The 21,264-nt window shown below is 37.9% G+C and overlaps 1 protein-coding gene across 2 annotated transcripts in view; it reads right to left on the bottom strand.

Moving 5' to 3' along the window:
- The window catches only part of Gprk2 (G protein-coupled receptor kinase 2), a 64,871-nt gene that overhangs the window by 28,323 nt on the left and 15,284 nt on the right, over window positions 1–21,264 (bottom strand). The window lies entirely within an intron of this gene.

Below are 21,264 nucleotides of genomic sequence, written 5' to 3'. Positions count from 1 at the left end.
TATCTCGCTTTTAGAAAGATTTAATTATATATTTTCCTTAATGCCAGGCGAAAACCTTAATACCCTTTTGGCTGCTCTTAAAGCGAAAGTATTCGCATGTGCACATATATCATTTTATCCTTGCCTTTTTGTGGCTCAAGTTCGCCTCTCGAGAGAAGTTGGTACACGTTATGTGTACGTGTACTTGTTGTCCCACCTGTTTGTGACAAAAGAGCTGCGTGCGATGATAAAGTTTGCATATGTACACGGGGAAAAAATATAATACTAATAATTCCACATTAACAAAAAATGATATATAAGAAAATAAAATCCAAGGTGTCTAAAAGTATGCAATAGTTTATTTCATTGCATACTTTTAGACACCTTTAGAGTTGATTTCAAAACTCTACTGATTTTTGTTTAATTCCCTAAAAATTGGTATTAAAGTTACATATAATATCCATCATATATCATATCTTCTTTTTCTTTGTGTATTTCTAGGCGTGAGTGAGTTCCATCTTGTGGTTGGGGCCCCGCAAAAACAGAGTCTTCACAGAATGGATCCGAGGTGGAAAGCCGCAGTACTCTTGGCCCACCTTGATGGCTGTTGGCCTTCTGGAGGTGTCAGTAATGTTGCGGTCGACTGTGTGTCGCATTTATTAATCATGGACCTTCCACGGGGGGAGTACAAGAGTTGGGTTTCTACCCAGGCGATGCTGGGATGCCCCGTTTCCCGAGTGGGAGGCCTAATACGTGTGGGCATCCGCTGCGAAGTCGAGTGTCACGAGCAACTAATAGCAAAATAATTGAATGACACCAGCTTTCTTCTTCTGCTGCTGCGTGAAGGCATTTACATGTACACATGGACCCCATCCCATGAGCTGTATGATTTTGAAATTTCTTTATTAGAAAATACTGTTTTTACGACTGCGTCGCCATATATCTGCACTTATCAACTCTTGTGTGCGTCATAAAGCTATTGGTGCTGCTCTTTTCGTACGAATTGAATTTATTGGATCCGCGCATAGGCAATTTTTAATTAAAAGTGAACTCATGTAGCTACATTTAGATCTATTTGTTATGGAACAGCCATCCAAACCGCACCATGTGCTCGGTGCTCGGTTCTCGGTGCTCCGTGCTATGGGGCACATCAATCAAGGCAGGAAAGTGTGGCCATGCGAGTGTTTATTTTTTTGCAGTCCGGGTCCAAATTAATTGTTTCTGAAATGCGTAGCCAAAAATAAAAGGCGGGGGGATGGAAGGCCAATCAAGCTAAATATATTTGGAGCTCCCACCAATAAACATGGCTTTTACGGGCGCCATGTATTATTCAGTCCTCGAATGGGCATGAATATGGCCATTTCATTTGCACTCCATCTCCATGCGAGAGGTGCGGATGCGGATACGTAGCCATAAAGTTCGTTCTAGTGGCCACTAAAAGAGCGAAACAGCGGAATGGGCCCAGATTGAGGACTCGTCCGCCTGTCTATCTAGTTTGGGATGGGAAAATGGAGCCAAGAGCAGGACTGCGCACGTTAAAAGCCTCTTTATTGAACATTTGCGCCATTAGGCTCGATGCTTCTCCTGTCACAACGATGCTGGCATAAAAAACTCAACTCAACCGCCAAACGATGTTGTCAGTCATCCAGCCATATATGTATACACCATCCAACAGGCACATCCACATCCACGTGTCTGCCTGCAGCAAGTGCCGCCATTATGAAAATGCTGCGAAATGGCGCAAATGTGCAGGGGGCTCATAACGAAATTAAGCGGCAAGCATTACAGCCACTTTTTCAACACTTCCTGGAAAAGTGGCAACAAAGCTAATGTCGTTTTCTTCGAGGCTTCACAGTGATTTGGTTAAAAAATAAAAGAGAAGAAGAAGTCTTAGAGTCCTATCAATCTTTCTGTCATTGAAACATGGTGATAAGCTTACTAAAACCTAGATATAACTACTGAACTAAGAAAGTTTTCTCGGCATTACAGGCACTTTTCTAGAATAATGACAACAAATGTAATAATTTATCTAATAATCTCATTAGATCCAATTTTATAAATGATTGAGACTTAAAAACGGAAGATATGTATCCTATCCCAGTTACCCGCAATAAGAAGATAGTTCTCCCAGAAAATCCTTCCTGTTCGCATCCAATTAGGGTTTCCTCAGGGTATCCACGTTTCCACATGGCCTCAAGAAGCCGCCTTTGTTATGACCTCCATTACCATTCACTTGTACTCAGACTCAAACTCAAACCGCGCACCTTTGTCACCGTGTCGCAGGCAAATTGCTTCTATCTGCCCCACTTTCTTGGGCATTCGAGCCTCTCAGCATCTGAGATTTGGGCAAAAGGGGGCCAGAATGGGTTTCGGGAGGTCCAAATGGATTTGTGGGAGTGGAAATATCGTGGACGGGCTGACAGCGGCCTTAGTTTAGCAGAGCATTAACTAAATTATGGAGGAGAGCAGCTGCCAGCGTTTGGGCGGCGTAAGCAGCCTCAAGCATTCAAGCTATTGACTTATTAATTAAGACAAAGCAGCCAGCCCTAAATGTCAGTCCGCGGCTGATAGAGAGGGAAGTGAGGGAAGGGGATGTGGAGGAATCAGAAACAAGGCATATCATCCCTTATCACATTTATGACAGTCATGGCCATAACCAGAGCCTCGGAATACGTCAATTTAAATGCCAAACGCGAAGTTACCCTTCTTTCGGGGCACTGAAAGAAATATTGTTTATATAAATAAGCTATAAACGAATTAAAATAGATACATTTTTTACAGCAGACTTGGTTTTGATAGGTCATAAAGCATGACTGAGGTCACACGCATATCTTGCATAGGGCACACTTCAATTCTTCTTTGTGTTTCTGTTCGCACTAAACTTTTTAGTTATTCCAAATACCCACAAAATTCTCTCAGTGCCTCGGTTTCACTCGCAATCCACCACGGCCCATGCATAGTCAAGTAGGCAGGGCAAAAATAACGACACGAAGGAGCAGTTTGGGACTGACTGGCGGAGGACGAAGGACAACCTCAATCATGGGAATGCCCAAAACGGATATCCTCAGCGCGTTTTGCCCGACTTCGTGAGTTATGGAGTCGCCTGCATCCTGTTACTGTCTGCATTTTGATGCTGATGCTAGCAAAAAGCAAAAGCAAACTGGCAGGCAAGCAGGAGAAAAAGAGAAAATAGCAGAGAGTCGAGTAAAGCGAGTCATATTGCCCACTTGGCTTTCGTTTTTATTTGCTTCTGCCTTCCGCGTATATTTTTTCCATCTATTTTTTGGGACCCCACATATTTTTGTGCTTAAGCTTCGTTATGGTTTTCCCACTTTCCCGCATTTCTCCTCCCTTTGAGCCGTGTTAATTTTGCTCTGAATGCGCAATTTATTTGCGTTAAACTTGGACGTGCATGTGGGCGGTCGGTTCTATCCTATGTGTGGTGGCTTCTATATCCCACTCCCCGCATTTTGACTTTGGCTCCGGCTGGGTGCGGCTTCCTCCTCCCAGTTGGTTGGTGGGTCCTACGAGCCGGATGGCTAGATGGCTGGATGGCCGGGCAAAGGATCAACTTTTCGCCTGGCGCCCTATGGCATTGCATTGCATGTCCTTCGCCTCCGTTTGCCATATAGTCGCTTCACATACGTGCACAGGACTCGACTCCCTAAAAAATGTTTTCACTTTAATTTGCAGTCGCTGCAAAATTGTAATCAGCTCTCCCCCTCGCTGACTTTTTACGCTTTGTCCGCCTTTCTCTTCCGTTTTCCTATTTTCCGCTTTTCTTTGCATTATGAGTCGGTAATTAGAAATGCTAGGCGATTTAGTGAGCGGCACAAAAACTTTCCTGTTAGACTTTGGACAATTGTTTGAAAGGAAAGTGGAATGAAATGCTTTTCACTTTGATCATTCTTGGGATTTAAAGGTAAACATATTAAAATGGAATTTATTTTAGGAAACGATTTGCCGACTGTTTAAAATATAAACAGAAAGTTCTGCCTCTCAACAGTTCATAAACCCTATCTAGATTCCTATCTAGAATCATCTAGTTTTAGCTTGTTTGGCACTAGCCCAGTGATAATTTTCACATTTTAGAGCCCCAGCGTTACAGCCTATTTGGTTTACCCCCCTCCCAAAATGCTTTTCCCACCGCTTGACAAGCAAACACTATTCGTATTTGTGTATACTTAACTGCTCAGTCGACCGCAAAGACGTGTCAGTAGGTGTTGTATAACATTGCAGTCGCATTAGCATTAATACTGATGATGGGGTAGGTCGGTCGCCGGCGAAGACGGCCACAAGTATGCGGTTAGTTGGGCCAATACTCGATTGACTTGTGATAATCGAAACAGCATCGGTATTACATTTTCTGTCGAGTCACAGGAAATCAGAGACTGGAAAGAGATACACCTGTGGAAAGCTAACGAGAAAAATAACCACACAGATATACAATAAGAAAATCTAAAGTAGAGCTTGAAAATTATCGATATTTTCGATATTTCGACAATATCGGATCGATAATATCGATGTTTTGAAGGGAAAACACAAATATCGAGAAATAGCAAGCTGTCGATATTTTTCTAGTACCCAAGTATTTATATTTCTGGTTAGAAATACACATTACGCAAATCATTTATAAAGGTGTTTAAAAGCAGGGAACGAAAATAACTGTTATTGTAAATTTTTCATACAAAAAAATCACGCACTTAGAAGGGTCCTAAAAATTTTTTAAATACACCACAATTTTTATTAGCCATTGTAGTTTACAAATCCGTAATGATTTTTATTTTTTGATTTTTATAATAAAACTCAAAAAATAACTGTTATTTTTTGATTTTTATGAATAACAGTTATTCCCTTGACATTTTTGAAAAAATGAAATAATTAAAAAAAACATGATACCCGTGCTTTTTATAACTTACTAAAAATTTGTTAAAAAAGGCAACCGCGCATATTTTATACCTATATTTTTTTAAAATTTTGTTTACCCACAAAATCGCCATAAATCAAGTTTGAGTTTTATTTTTGATCACGACGAATAACTGTTATTTGTCAACTTTTATTATAAAACTCAAAAAATAACAGTTATTCTTTGAGTTTTACTTTACAAATCAGAAAATAACTGTTAAAGTGTGATTTTTAAAATAAAACTTATAACAGTTACGTTCCCTGTTTAAAAGTATGCTTCAATATATTCTTTCCAAAAGTTCAATGTCCCATTTTTAGTGCATACTGTTAGGCAGCCTTTTAGGAGATTTATGTCTTTCCCCATAGTTTTTCTCTGTGCTCTCCTGTCACCAAGCCACTAAACCAGTCCATGAAATATGTGTAGAACCAGATTGTAGCTCGAATCTGGAGCAAGATAATCCATGTCCAGTATGCTGGACTGGTGTCATTTTTCCTGCTGGCAATCAATAAAGCAGCGCGCCAGCAACTATGCCAAAAATGACCCAGTTCGGTGGTCTTGGGAGCCACAGACCCTCGGCAAGGACACATCGATGCTGCAGCTGCCAAGTGAGACCATTTTTCCTCTGCTTTCCACCCGTTTTAAATTCTCCTGGTATGACAGCTATGAGCTCAGAGAAGCTGGGTCGAGTAAAATGACAAATTCGAATTTTGAAAACGGGAATCGTTTGACCCCCATTTGACCACTTTTGCCCACCCTTTAGTTTTTTTTGACCACGTCCAGTTTCGAAAATATCGAATTTCGAAAATTTTCGAAAATCAAAAATTTGACTTTTTCAAATTTTTTTTTGTGGAATCGTTTGACCCCCATTTGACCACCATTGCCCACCTTTTAGAATTTTGAAAAAGTCAAAACTTTGGAAACTGTGGCCATTTTTCGTTTTTCTCAAAATTCGAAAATTTTAAAGTCGAATTTTTTAAAACTTTTTTTTGTCCAATCGTTTGACCCCCGATTGACCATCATTGCCCACCCTTTAGAATTTTGAAAAAGTCAAAACTTTGGAAACTGTGGCCATTTTTCGTTTTTCTCAAAATTCGAAAATTTTAAAGTCGAATTTTTCAAAACTTTTTTTTGTCCATTCGTTTGACCCCCAATTGACCATCATTGCCCACCCTTTAGAATTTTGAAAAAGTCAAAACCTTAGAAAATACAACACTTTTTCGTTTTTCTCAAAATTCGAAAATTTTAAAGTCGAATTTTTCAAAACTTTTTTTTGTCCATTCGTTTGACCCCCGATTGACCATCATTGCCCACCTTTTAGAATTTTGAAAAAGTCAAAACCTTAGAAAATACAACACTTTTTCGTTTTTCTCAAAAGTCGAAAATTTTAAAGTCGAATTTTTCAAAACTTTTTTTTGTCCATTCGTTTGACCCCCAATTGACCATCATTGCCCACCCTTTAGAATTTTGAAAAAGTCAAAACCTTAGAAAATACAACACTTTTTCGTTTTTCTCAAAAGTCGAAAATTTTAAAGTCGAATTTTTCAAAACTTTTTTTTGTCCATTCGTTTGACCCCCAATTGACCATCATTGCCCACCCTTTAGAATTTTGAAAAAGTCAAAACCTTAGAAAATACAACACTTTTTCGTTTTTCTCAAAATTCGAAAATTTTAAAGTCGAATTTTTCAAAACTTTTTTTTGTCCATTCGTTTGACCCCCGATTGACCATCATTGCCCACCTTTTAGAATTTTGAAAAAGTCAAAACCTTAGAAAATACAACACTTTTTCGTTTTTCTCAAAAGTCGAAAATTTTAAAGTCGAATTTTTCAAAACTTTTTGTTTGTCCATTCGTTTGACCCCCAATTGACCATCATTGCCCACCCTTTAGAATTTTGAAAAGGTCAAAACCTTAGAAAATACAACACTTTTTCGTTTTTCTCAAAAGTCGAAAATTTTAAAGTCGAATTTTTCAAAACTTTTTTTTGTCCAATCGTTTGACCCCCAATTGACCATCATTGCCCACCCTTTAGAATTTTGAAAAAGTCAAAACCTTAGAAAATACAACACTTTTTCGTTTTTCTCAAAATTCGAAAATTTTTAAGTCGAATTTTTCAAAACTTTTTTTTGTCCATTCGTTTGACCCCCAATTGACCATCATTGCCCACCTTTTAGAATTTTGAAAAAGTCAAAAACAAAAGTCAAAAGAAAATACAACAATTTTACGTTTTCACTGAATTTCAAATACCTTTAAAGCTGAAATTTTCAAATTTTTTTGCATGGAATCGTTTGTCTACCGTTTGAAAAAATTTATACTTTAAAAGTTATCTTAATTATAAGTTTTTCCTTAAGAAAAAATCGTTTGCCCACCCTTTAAAACTGAATATTTTTGGAAAAAAACGTTTGCCCACCTCTTAAAACTAAAAAATATTCACTGCCCACCCTTTAAAAATACATTTTTATAAAAACAAACGTTTGCCCACCTCTTAAAACTAAAAAATATTCACTGCCCACCCCTTAAAAATACATTTTTATAAAAACAAACGTTTGCCCACCTCTTAAAACTAAAAAATAATGACTGTCCACCCCTTAAAAATACATTTTTATAAAAACAAACGTTTGCCCACCTCTTAAAACTAAAAAATAATGACTGTCCACCCCTTAAAACTAATTTTATATAAAAACCATCGTTTGCCCACCCCTTAAAAATACATTTGGTTTACAATTAAAAATTGCTTAAAATTAGTGTTTCAAATAAAACAAGGTCTTGTGAAAATCACAAAAAAATTTTATTTAAGCAATGGAACATTTATACATTTTAAAAATTACAAAATATTTAAACTTAATATGTATCACTCGGCCTGCGTATATATAACAATATGGAATGTCATTTTCGTTGTGTACGCAGTGAATTTTCGCCATCGTCTGCACATATCATCGTGAACTTCCCAACATCCCGTTACTCTTCGGCAATATGAAATATAATGTCCGATTCCAGATCCTTGTGCCGGGACGTATTCAATGGCACCGCTCAGAATGTATTTTCTATTCTGTATTTTTATTTCTTGCGGTATCTGGAGCAAGGTTGCAGATCCTGTTGAGCCGGCTGATGTTTTTTTATGGAACGCACTATCTGTCGCAAATTCTATGTCTATTATGACATGAGGTCCTGGATCTCTTTCAAGGATCTCTTCTCCGTAGCATCTTCTGCATATTTCTTCGGATTCTTCAAAATATTCGCCAATAAAGGTGAGCAACGCCTTGGCAACACCGAGATCCTTAACCATTTCTGAATCCATTAGCTCCAACCGTTGGAGTGTGATGTGTGATGTGTGGCTCTCGCACTCGTTCTTGGCACCTTCCTTATGTGAACGGCGGCTTGTTACACTCGGTATTCCGTTTAGAGCTTGATCAACAAATGCTCCGATATTTGTTTCGCACAGTACGGTGTTGTGTTTTTCTTCAAAAAATGACATTAAAATCAGACCTCTATCGCAGTAAAGGCTGGCAGAAATTCCCTCGTCGGCATATTTTTTTATTAAAGCCACTGTCAGGTTATCCGTATTATTATCCAATTTGTTTTTATAATGATAATTATCCATATATGCGGTCGATAATATTTCCACTAAAGAATCCATTGCACAAGTGTTTTTAAATTGTATTAATTTATTTCCAATCCATATGGGTCCCATTGCTCCGCCATTATGTAAGATCTCATCCCTTTGTCTTCGATGAGGTCGATTGTAAATTAATTCGACGTTAGGGCATTTCTTCAGATATTTTCCTCTTGGTCTATGTTTGCTTTCTTCGTATTCGTTTTCCAAATCCATTGTCTGATAAATGTTTTCATTTTCTTCGTCTTCTTTGACATTATAATCCGATGGATTTTTAGTATTGTTCTTTACCTTCCAGTTTTCCTCTTTTAAAAGGTATTCCACGTCGCTTTCATCAGACATATCCTCCAGGACTCCTTTTTCTTTCCGGATTTTTTTTTTAATTGGTTGTTCCTTTATGAATTCAGGAACTTTTAAGTTTTTGCGCTTCATGGCGGCTCGTTCCAATTTGCACACAGCTTCGATGCAGCGTATATGTTGCACCACGAATTTATCTGCACGCACTGGTCGGTGGAATATACTCATGTCCGTGTTTTTAAGATCCTTGAAGTATGCTTCCACCAGTGCAGATGAGCCGACATTATTTTTTGATGAGAATTTGTCCTTCATCACATTAGTCCATAATACAAAGTATTGGCACAATTTTAGGAGAGGTGGCATCAATTCCGGCAAATAATACGGGTTTGGCCGGCACTTTGCAGAATTGCACTTTGACGCTTCATCTTCGGCCTTGTTTTTAATGCTGGAGATGAAATCCGAAACATCTCCGTCAGTTTCCTCCAATTCTTCCGGTAAATATACGTTATCCTCATTTTCCTCATGGTCCAGAGCCGTAAATGTGGCTATTCGGGTGAGCAGATACTTTTCATTCCTGTGGCTCGAAAGATAATCTCCTGATTCATCTTCTCCAGAGGATTCGCTCAATGCAACTATGAGTACTGCCTTTATAATTTCTGCAAAGGTCTCCTTCGTTTCGCATGTCGTTGCCACTCCAATGCATCTAATAAAAAAATCCTTTACGTTCGGCAATTTTCCTTTAAAAACGTTTTTCCGGCACATCATTTTAATAAGGTGGGCGATATCAAGCCGAATGAAGCAACGCGGCAGTTCCGTCGGGTCCTCCGATGAAATATTTTGGAAACATTTCGAAATATACGTCTTCAGGCGGCATTCATTGAAGCTCAAGCTTATTCCATTGAGTAGCGCCAAGGAAAAATCCGACACGACCTCCAGTGGAAATTGTCCCGATTTACTAATAAATTTGCTCAGCCAAAATTGGATGCTGGCAGTATCATGCTTCGCCGACAGCATTTGGAAGACAGGAAATATGCTGTCGTCTCCCTCCATTACAATTTGATATAAAAACACGTAGCTGGATTCTCCGTTCGGTTTTACAATGGGTAACACAACGCTTCCAGTTGCGTCGACCGAAATTTTTTTAATGCTCCGTATCCTTGAGGTATATGTTTTTATTTGGGCTCCTGTGCAGTAAATGCAGAAAAATTCGTCCAGTCCGATGTCAAGGATGCATCCAGCCAATTCACCCTCATACTTCTTGAGGTATAAACTTGAAATTGGATCACGATCCTTGGTGATTCCTAGGTGCCGGTTAGTTGCCTCTTCACGAAGTTTTCGCAGAGTTGGTAGCTTCGGGATGTAGCTCGGCTCTGGGTCGTCATCTTTCATTTCCTTGGTTGCTTCCTTTCTCCATAATGCCGCTTTCTTTAAAATCAATTCTTCTCCGATTTCAATCCGTCTGGATCCTGTGCACCGCCGTTTTTTGTTATGTGGAATTCCTCGTGTGTCTGGTACCGAAACGGAAATCGAGATACCGCACTGTTCTTCAGGTTCCACAAGGCAATGTCCTTTTAATATTGAACTGCACTCACTGCAATAACCTTCTATTTTGAGCCATATATTGTCCACTTTGTCCGAAATTTTGGCCTTCTTAAAATTAAACGCACAAGGTAGCGGCACTTTTTCATACACGCTCTTAGCTATAATATCCGTCCAGTTAGGTTGCAGATAGTTCCTTGATCGCAAATCCTTTTTCTGTTCCGCCTTAGGGGCAATTGATTTCCATGCCTCCTCATCCAACTGCAGGTTCAAGTATAGAATGGGCAGAGGCCCATTTTTTGTTGGTTCGCAGATCAGGAACTCCGGGTCGTCCTCAGGTGCCGTGGAATTTAACGTACTATTATTTGCCGTTTTATTTAACTGCGTTAAGCCACTCCGTTCTTTTACCGATGTCAGGATGTCATAACGGTTAACTCGGGCATAAAAATTCAGGGTTCTGGCACTGATTGTTCCTTGTAAATAATTGCTGGCTTCAGTCCAAACATTGTCACTCCTTGGCTTCAGATCTCCGTTCTCCGTAAAAATGTTAACTTTGCAAAGTGCATCCACCAAGGCGGGGGCATCAACAAAGGACTTGGCAGGCATTGTGTTGGTAATTTAATTATTTGAAACAATTTTAAAAAACAAGAATTTTCAGGAACTTTACTTTTTTGCACTGTACACCAAACAAATGTTAACAACTTTAACTAAATTGTTATATCCCTCGCGACGAAATAGATATTATAAATTAACGCACTTATCAAAAAAATATCTTAAAGTCTTAAATAAAAAAATGGCAACCAAAGTATGACTTATATTCGTACAATGTAAAAAATAAAAAATATATTTAGTCTAGTCTAAAATCTATTTTTATTTGTTTATTTTTTGTTTTTGTGTTTATGAATTATTTGAAAAAAAAAAATAAACTTATTTTATTGTTAAGTAGGTTGATATTGAAATACTATTTTAAAAATACAAGATTAAGTCTTTAAAAAGACTGTGTTCTTATATGTTAAAGGTAAAATATATTAAAAGATAAATAAATGTATGGAGTGTACTTGCAGTTTTCCCAGTAGTAGTCCGGTAAATTCCTTTATATTGCACTACACTGTAAAAACTGTAATTATGACGTGGCACAAATTTCTGATATCAAGTCAATTATTGAAAGTAAAAAAAAAAAACTAAAAATGTATATTTAAATTGGTATAAGTAAAAATATTCCTAAACACTCTGGTCTTTATCTAAAATTTAACTTGAAAAATTCGCAAGTATTTAAGTATTTAATTCAAAATCACAGCAAATCACGAAGAAATTTTGAAAAAACAATTTAAGAAAAGTTATCTTTAAATAAAAAAAGCAAAAATTTGCAACTTTTTAAACAAAATTCACGAGCATACGCAACAACAACTCAGATAAATTTAGAAAATTATCAAGAAAAACTATTTGTAATTTTTTAATTAAATTTTAAAAATTGCAAATCTTTAAAACACAATAAACTAAATTCAAAGGATTTGCAAAATAAAACACAATGACAGAGAATATCGTAGAATTTTGTGCAACGTCACTTCACTTCAATTCCTTGTAAAACAAATCGAAGGAATAGTCACAACACTGATCACACTTATGCACCAACACCTATGACACAGCACGAAATTCTGGTATCAAGACAAATTAATATTTAAATCACAAATCAAACTTGAAAATTTTGCAAGTCTTAAAAAAGACTCTTAACAAAATTAACAAGGATGCACAAACACAAAGACGCAGAATTTCGTACAATGCCACTTCGCTTTTATTCACGATTCACAATAGTTCTGGTACACTGCAAGCGTTTTCAAATATCGCGCACAACTTTTCACTTCACTTTTCACACAAAGATAGACTTATTGTGCGTTCTGGGTGTCGATTTTTATACCTAATGTGAGATTCGAGGAGGAAAGCGATTTTCAAATCGAGACAAGTGTTTCAGGTTTAAAATTGAAGCAGGTTGCGGAAGATACCTGTTACGTAAAACCCCTAAAAAGTATCGTAAAAAATGTTAACCCTTTCGCACAGGTAACAAGGTTTGCAAACCCCAAAAATTGACTAACCATTCAGGTTTCAAAATATTTTCAATATTTTACTCACTACCTGCTATAATTTTCCATTCAGATATTTGACTGCTGAATTACCTGTTTTGCATAACCCATGTCGAATCTAATTACTTTAAGCTATTGGACAAACTAATTGACTAATTTTAAGAGATGTTCAATGCGATTTTAAAAACAAATTAAAAGTGTAATATTTTTTAAAGTTATATTTTGTTTTTAAAATTCTAAAAGGATGTCAATCGTGGACAAACGGTAGACAAACGATTCCATGCAAAAAAATTTGAAAATTTCAGCTTTAAAGGTATTTGAAATTCAGTGAAAACGTAAAATTGTTGTATTTTCTTTTGACTTTTGTTTTTGACTTTTTCAAAATTCTAAAGGGTGGGCAATGATGGTCAATTGGGGGTCAAACGAATGGACAAAAAAAAGTTTTGAAAAATTCGACTTTAAAATTTTCGAATTTTGAGAAAAACGAAAAAGTGTTGTATTTTCTAAGGTTTTGACTTTTTCAAAATTCTAAAGGGTGGGCAATGATGGTCAATTGGGGGTCAAACGAATGGACAAAAAAAAGTTTTGAAAAATTCGACTTTAAAATTTTCGACTTTTGAGAAAAACGAAAAAGTGTTGTATTTTCTAAGGTTTTGACTTTTTCAAAATTCTAAAGGGTGGGCAATGATGGTCAATTGGGGGTCAAACGAATGGACAAAAAAAAGTTTTGAAAAATTCGACTTTAAAATTTTCGACTTTTGAGAAAAACGAAAAAGTGTTGTATTTTCTAAGGTTTTGACTTTTTCAAAATTCTAAAAGGTGGGCAATGATGGTCAATCGGGGGTCAAACGAATGGACAAAAAAAAGTTTTGAAAAATTCGACTTTAAAATTTTCGAATTTTGAGAAAAACGAAAAAGTGTTGTATTTTCTAAGGTTTTGACTTTTTCAAAATTCTAAAGGGTGGGCAATGATGGTCAATTGGGGGTCAAACGAATGGACAAAAAAAAGTTTTGAAAAATTCGACTTTAAAATTTTCGAATTTTGAGAAAAACGAAAAATGGCCACAGTTTCCAAAGTTTTGACTTTTTCAAAATTCTAAAGGGTGGGCAATGATGGTCAATCGGGGGTCAAACGATTGGACAAAAAAAAGTTTTAAAAAATTCGACTTTAAAATTTTCGAATTTTGAGAAAAACGAAAAATGGCCACAGTTTCCAAAGTTTTGACTTTTTCAAAATTCTAAAAGGTGGGCAATGGTGGTCAAATGGGGGTCAAACGATTCCACAAAAAAAAATTTGAAAAAGTCAAATTTTTGATTTTCGAAAATTTTCGAAATTCGATATTTTCGAAACTGGACGTGGTCAAAAAAAACTAAAGGGTGGGCAAAAGTGGTCAAATGGGGGTCAAACGATTCCCGTTTTCAAAATTCGAATTTGTCATTTTACTCGACCCAGCTTCTCTGAGCTACAGCTATGCGGTATGGGTTGAAAAACAAGTGAAACTGGTCCTGGAGATTGGTCTTGATTGCTTCTCCGCCCCCTTTTTTGCGCCACTGCTCATTTTTCTTCTTTTGAAAAGGGTTGAGTTAGAGCTGCCGGCACAGCAGGAGGAAATTATGATTCGACCCGCATTGCAAGCGATTGAGTTCTACTCACAAAACACGTATCTGCAGGAGGTCTAACCACTTGGGACATTCGATTCGGCTTCGAATTGCTGGCGAAACCGAGATACACTTAAAAACTGCTGCATACTTTGAGGCGCACTGAAGCGTTGGATTGCCAGAGGTCCTGGCTCCTGTATCCTGGATGTCCTGGCTGCTTCGACCTGTTTGCAAGCATAATTTGCCCCCCACTCAGATATGCATATGCAAAAAGGACCCTCCTCCCCTGCACATATGTCTGCATATTCCAGCATGTGTGTTTGTGAAAAGTGGAAAGCTTTCTCGTTGCTTATTCATGTTTCATTTCGTTTTTTCTTTTTTGATTTCCCCAAACACTGTCAGCGCTTGACTTCCAGGACTCCCAGGACTCACCCTCTCTGCTAATTTGCGCTTTAATAAATTGCATTTGAATTTTGTGCACAATGAGTCCTCGTTTTTCTCCGGCTCCCTGGTTATTTGATTAGAATATATGTGCCACGAAAATATTTGTTAAAAAACAAAACATTTTCCACAGTGGCCATGCTTTTATCGACTTTTTGGGACACGCTTTCAAGCGCTTGTGCCAAAATAAATTGAGTTTTCAGCGTTCTGACTTTATTTAATTAGGAGCACATGAACATTTCAATTTCCCTTAAAATATTTTTCGCATAAAGTGATTTTGCTTAAGAAATGTCGCTTTTATTGGTTGTTTTCTTGGTGAGCCACTTTTATCGTTTACCGTTTGCTTCAATTAAATTGATTTTTATTTGGTTGATTTTGTTGAGTTTTAATCATTTAAGTTTTAGATTATTTTGCTTTTGTTTGCGTAAGTTTAGAATATTTTCCTCATGTTTATAAAAATGCAAATGCCTTTCAAATATTTTCCCAGAATATATGCTTGTTGATAAAGTGATAAAAAAATTTTATTTGATATTTACTTTTCCTCGGAATTCATATTTTCCTTGATTTAGGGCAAATGTTTCGGTTGACTTTTAAGCACGAAAAAGTGTTTTTTCTCAGAAACAATGTATTTCCTTTGCAACTTGCTGAATTTTGCACATTTTCTTGGTGTGTGTGTACTCGAGGGTGTGTGAGGCACACACTCTCACAGCGAACAAGTTATGATTTATGCATGTGGGTCATTGCTGTCAACACAAAGTGAAATAAGGCAAACATATTGCCGCCGCCCTGGAACAATAACACTGGGCACAAAGGCCGGATGCTGGGTGGTGGCAGAGGGGGAGGAGCCTTCGGATTTCATGCCTCAATAGGCACCCAAATACAAACACAAACATGGAGGAGGCCCTCCTCCGCCCCCGGCCAAAAAGTATTTAAACTTATGCAACATTTCCAAGAAAGACCATCGAATATTTATGCGAGATGCGAATGATTTAGAGTCAAAATCTGCCAAGTGGGCCACCCCTGTTCCGAAGGTCCGATTTTCATCGAACTTTTTTACTTTTCCGGTTCACAACGAAAATATAAGAACTTCATTTGAACGGTTTTGCGAAATTTTGAGTTTTACCGGAGTTATAGGGGTCAAAACATGGCATTTTTGACACTTTTTCGAAAAAGTTGCACTCAGTCAAAAATTCATAACTTCGGAACGGTAAGAGATATCTTTATGATGTTTTCACTAATCGCTCAAGAATTATTATGGCTTTCCATAAAAAAATGTAAAAAAAAATTAAATTTTTTTTTTCTTAAAAATAAATCAACATTTTTTTTTAGTTTTTATTTTTTTCAGTGTTCTTCACCAGCTATAGAGTTTAAAACCATTTGAAAATGAAGTTTGATTCATTACGAAAAAGATCAAAAAAAAAAAAAGAGGGGCCCGGACAAAGGTTTTTCGCAATATCGATTTGAAGAAGGGCGCACAGCGGTTTTCCATACAAAAACGGCTTGCTCGTGAAAATTGGCTGGTCAACACATGCCGTTGCGCGCGTAGCGTCAGCCGACTGCAGCTGTCAATGACGCACTTTTTGTCGTTTTGTATGGGAATCCGCTGTGCGCCCTTCTTCAAATCGATATTGCGAAAAACCTTTGTCCGGGCCCCTCTTTTTTTTTTTTTGATCTTTTTCGTAATGAATCAAACTTCATTTTCAAATGGTTTTAAACTCTATAGCTGGTGAAGAACACTGAAAAAAATAAAAACTAAAAAAAAATGTTGATTTATTTTTAAGAAAAAAAAAATTTAATTTTTTTTTACATTTTTTTATGGAAAGCCATAATAATTCTTGAGCGATTAGTGAAAACATCATAAAGATATCTCTTACCGTTCCGAAGTTATGAATTTTTGACTGAGTGCAACTTTTTCGAAAAAGTGTCAAAAATGCCATGTTTTGACCCCTATAACTCCGGTAAAACTCAAAATTTCGCAAAACCGTTCAAATGAAGTTCTTATATTTTCGTTGTGAACCGGAAAAGTAAAAAAGTTCGATGAAAATCGGACCTTCGGAACAGGGGTGGCCCACTTGGCAGATTTTGACTCTTTATGAATATAACATAAGAAGCTTGGCAGGGAAACCTAGGAACTGCGGTTGCCCGCCCAACATTTCGAAATATTAATTGAATGCGATGGAAAAATAAACTCTGGCCACTTGCAGTGCCTGGAAATTCTTCACCACAAATCGAAATCAAAATCGAAATGCTTTAAATGCCATCGGGGCGTATACGCAATTTCCATGGACACAGCACAAACACAAAGCATACTTTCGAGCGGTTTTCGTCAGCTGTCAACAGAAATAAAGGCAGAAACAAATCAATGGATTATCATTGGTTTATTTGCTTTCAGGCGTTGACATCAATTTATTTCGTCTATTATTATTCTCTGTTGAATTTTTGTGGATAAAGCTGTTAAGTGAACTGGAAATGCAAGCAAATTGTTCTGGAATTTGTGTTACTTTTAATACGATTGAGTTGGAACTGTAGGAAAAGGGATATTTTTAAGTGACTTCAGGGACCAACAACAATGTGAAAACTTTTACCCCTTCTCAGGGGTTTTTCACCGACATCAAAGTGGACGGAACTCATCATTTTCCATCCCCACACAGACATTTTGATGGACTTTTTCCCCAGCACGTTTGCACACTTTTCCGCCACGTTTATAGCTGTTTCCTCGCTGCGATTAGCATATTTTTGCTTAGCTACTTAAAAATCGATTTATGCGCTGCCACAAAAAAGCATTGACAGGCAATTAAAGTCTCCCGGAGAAAGCTAATGAAATTTTTTGGCCCCAGAGAAATGAGACACTGAGTGAAAGGCACACAGCACACATCATCAACATTTTTCTTCCTTTTATTTAAGCATCTTTGCTGCTCTTTGCTCTTTCTGCCTGCGTCCTTTGATCAGAGGCAGTAAAAAAATAGATTAAAAGTCCATTAAATTACTTTTGTGCCTCCGAAATATTGATGCCAATGCTGCGGGGCTGAAGTGGAGCACTGAACCGATGGCATCGTGAAATTTATTGCATCCCGAAAAAGGGAGAAAAATTATAGAAGAGCATAAAAGTAATGGTAAACATTAAGCTAGGTATTCTGAGGGAATGGAATCGTTTAGCACCATTAATAAATATTTAAATTGACCTGAACTTAAAGGTTTATCATGGGGTTTGTTATTATAATAGAAAAAACATTAAACATTAAATAAATTCTTTCAAATTACCAAAATGCAAAAGTATAAATGCAATTTTGTTGTGTTTAAAAATACCTATAAAAATGTAAAAGAAATTTTTTGTTTTTGTTTAAAATTCGAAATACCCTTTGCTACCCTAACCCCGTTTAATGAATACTTCTGGGACTTATTTTTAAATGTCGCCGGGCTCTGACATCTAGACACCTAGAACGCGGCTCTAAAAGCGGAGCATAAATAATGCCATAGATAAAAAGCGAAAGTACGAAGAATGGCGGGCTTAAATATTCAAAAGCGAGAGCGGAGTAAATGATTCACAGCACCCGCCAAGATATATGAGCTCAGGCAATTGCAAGTTAAATATTTACAAGCCGCCGCTCGGAGATGCCGCGAGTAAATGCCATGTGCGTGTGGCTCCTTCGTTATCGGACAAGTTATAAATTGGGCTTTAAGCACTGCCCTACCTTTTCGGCTGGCAAACCGCTTTATGGCGCCCATAAAATATGATGGCCCCCGATATCCAGATACCCAGATATCCCGCCCCACCAGACAGCCATCCTCCTGCCGCAGTTCGCCCACGTAATTGAATAGAGCACTCCCATAATGAAGTCGACTACCGGCTGACTGGCGGAGGAGCAGCTGAATCTCGATGGAACCCGAAAAGTCAGCAATCATCGGGAGCATTTGCCTTCGGGGTCGGCAGATGGGAACCGAAACTGGATTTCCATTTTCAGTGGCAGTTGGAAAAATGCGTCTGCGGCCAACAGCAGCGACCGTCAGTCTGTGGATGTTTGCATCAATATCAACATCCACATCAGCAGCCACATCCACATCCACATCAAATAAGCAAATACAGACAGTCCAAACCGAATAACATCCCTCGGGCGGCGATGGACATAGGGTTATTCAATCTATTTGATGCCGGGCCAGCCATTTTATCCTGGCCTTAGTTAATTTGCACCCTGCTCGCTTTAATTGCCGGTCGAAAGGATTGGATTGGATTGCCAGTCCAACCTACCAACCCACCAACCAGGCTTTGATTAGCTCTTAGATAAATTGCTTTTGGCGCTCACTGATTGCCGAGAGGGCCACTTTGCGGGACTTATTAATGGGCGGGGATTATGAATGCGAGAGGCAATCAAGCGGCTGACAGATCCTCTGGTCAAGTCAAAAACAAACTGGGACGGCCGCACATCAATAAGAAGGCAAGCAGACCAAACTCAAGTTGGTGGCCGACAAGAAAACACGTTTGGCCGACCGACCGACCGGCTCTTGAGCTGGCCCATTAACGCCTGAGCCGGCCTCCCATTTCTAGGACACTTGAACTTGGCTTAGGGGAGTTTACGCTTCATTGAGCCATGAGATTTCATTAATAAAAAATGGCAAAAATGGAAAGCAGCTCAGAATGGGAATGCTGTAGGGAAATACATGGCTTGGGGGCGAGGTGGCAGGCGGATTTAACTATTCATGAGTGAAAGTCGCAGTCGCGCAGGCAGGAGTTGGGGGAAAAGTGGGAATGATGGGCGGAAGGCATCAGGGTAAACACCATGAAAAATAAGTGGAAATTCTGAGAGGAGTGGGGCATATCACAGATACTAAAAGGAATAATAAAATATACCCTAAGACTAGGAACGGGTACGCAAAAAGTGTGACCAGATATAAGAAGGCAATGAAATATATAAGAAAATTTAATGAATTAGATATCATATCAAAGTTCTTACAACGTATATTTTTTAAGTAAGCAACTAAAAATAAATAATAAATAAATAAAAAACAGAAAAGGGTACTTAAAAAGTGTGACCAGATAGTGCAAAGTAATGAAATATTTAAAAAAATGTATTAAACCAGTGAGTGTGCCAAAGTTATCATAGTTAATGGACGCAAACCTGCAGAACCTTTAGCCCACATCAAGTGTGATTCAGCACTCCAATCGGACACACCCATAATATCCGACTGTCAAGGGCCTGGGAGCATTTAAGACCAGAGCAGAAATTGGAAAAACATGTTCCGATGCCAAATGCCAAATGCAGATGGTCGGGGAGTTATCCAAGATTGGAGGAACAGACAGGCAGACAGATAGAAAGACAGACAGGCCGTGAAAAGCGGAACCATGTTTCAATGGTTCCTGCGCGTTCGGTTGCGAACAGCGGGACAAAACCTTATATATGGTGAATGGAAGTAGGCCCTGCCCCTCCCCGAAAGATAACCAATGGGAAATGGAAAAGCTGCGCCTGCTGGTTGGCCGGATTTCGCCTAATTTCTGGTGCTGGGGGCGACATTTTAATTGAAATGTACGTGGCCCTAATCAACAGAACAAAAGCTGTTGGGGAAATCCCATGACCCTCGCCTTCGCCTGCAGGCCAAGTTGTACGAAATACAAAACAAATTTCTGGCAAAAGGAGAACTCTGCTCTACGACATGTTAACAGCAATCAGGAGCAGGGAAAGTCCAGATACCAGATAGCTTATTACGAAACGCTTTTGGCCAGGCAATCACAATAACAATTCCTGCACACAAATGTGTTGTACGGGGGCAAAATACTTGTTTGCAATTTTATGTAGATTACACAGCCGCAGCCGAGAGAAAGAAGGTTGCGTTTGTTTCCTTGGCTCCTCCACATTGAGTTCATAAAATGTCATGACCATAAACCCTTTTTCAGACAATTTAAGCCAAAGCAGCGTGAGGATTTGTTGGGTTACAGCGCTCAAGGTTTACGAGCCAACTGGATTTAATTCGGCGAAACTGTGCGGCCACCAAAATGGCCACACAACTTGACTTTTCCTCTTCTAGACCCTCTATTCTCTAGATTTCCCCTAGTATTTTTTCATTTATCCCCCAGCTTATTTATTTGCCATTATTTGACATTTTCAAATGACAGCAACTTTCGCAGGACCCCTTGTTACCATACACAGAAAAAAATTTACAAAAGATCAGTTTGAAATGTGCTGGTCAATTTTATATTTTTTTAAGTTCAAGATTTTAAGGTATTCATATCATTTTGAGATGAATAAAGATTTTGTTTTTCTTATTTTTAAATATTTTGTTTATTTATTTGTATTTTTATAAAGAAATGATATGTTGATATGTTTGAATGATAAATTTGACCTTAGTCATATCGGCTTTTTAGGTAGAAATTAGTTATTTCATATAGTTTTTTTTCTGTGCATGGCAACTAGTTTGCCCAGTTGGTGCCAACAGATAACTGGGCAAACTCAATTACGCGACTTTTTGTTCTTTAGTTTGCGCAGTTTCCCCCGAGTTTTGAATGTCGCCTGGAAACCTAATTGGCAACAAAAACGAACTGACCAAAGTATCCGGTCATACATTCGCAGCACCTACTTAGTAGTTTTCCCGGAATTCGGTTTTAAATGCGAAACAAATAATCAGATAAGCCAACCAACATACGTCAAAGAAATACATTTGCGTTGAATACAACAGAATTGTTTTCATGAAAACACTAAAAATTCACATTTTTAACAACGAAAAAACCCACAGGAATAGCGTAATAATTAAAAGATAACAATTGCAATAATCACGGAGAACAGCTCATTCAAAATTCAAATAAAGCACAAAAACTGTGTTGTTCG

This window comes from Drosophila takahashii, chromosome 3R (genome assembly GCF_030179915.1).
Source record: "Drosophila takahashii strain IR98-3 E-12201 chromosome 3R, DtakHiC1v2, whole genome shotgun sequence".
In the NCBI taxonomy this organism is placed as follows: Eukaryota; Metazoa; Arthropoda; class Insecta; order Diptera; family Drosophilidae; genus Drosophila; species Drosophila takahashii.
The sequence above is the reverse complement of the archived record's forward strand: the minus strand, read 5'-3'. Positions and strand labels throughout refer to the sequence as shown.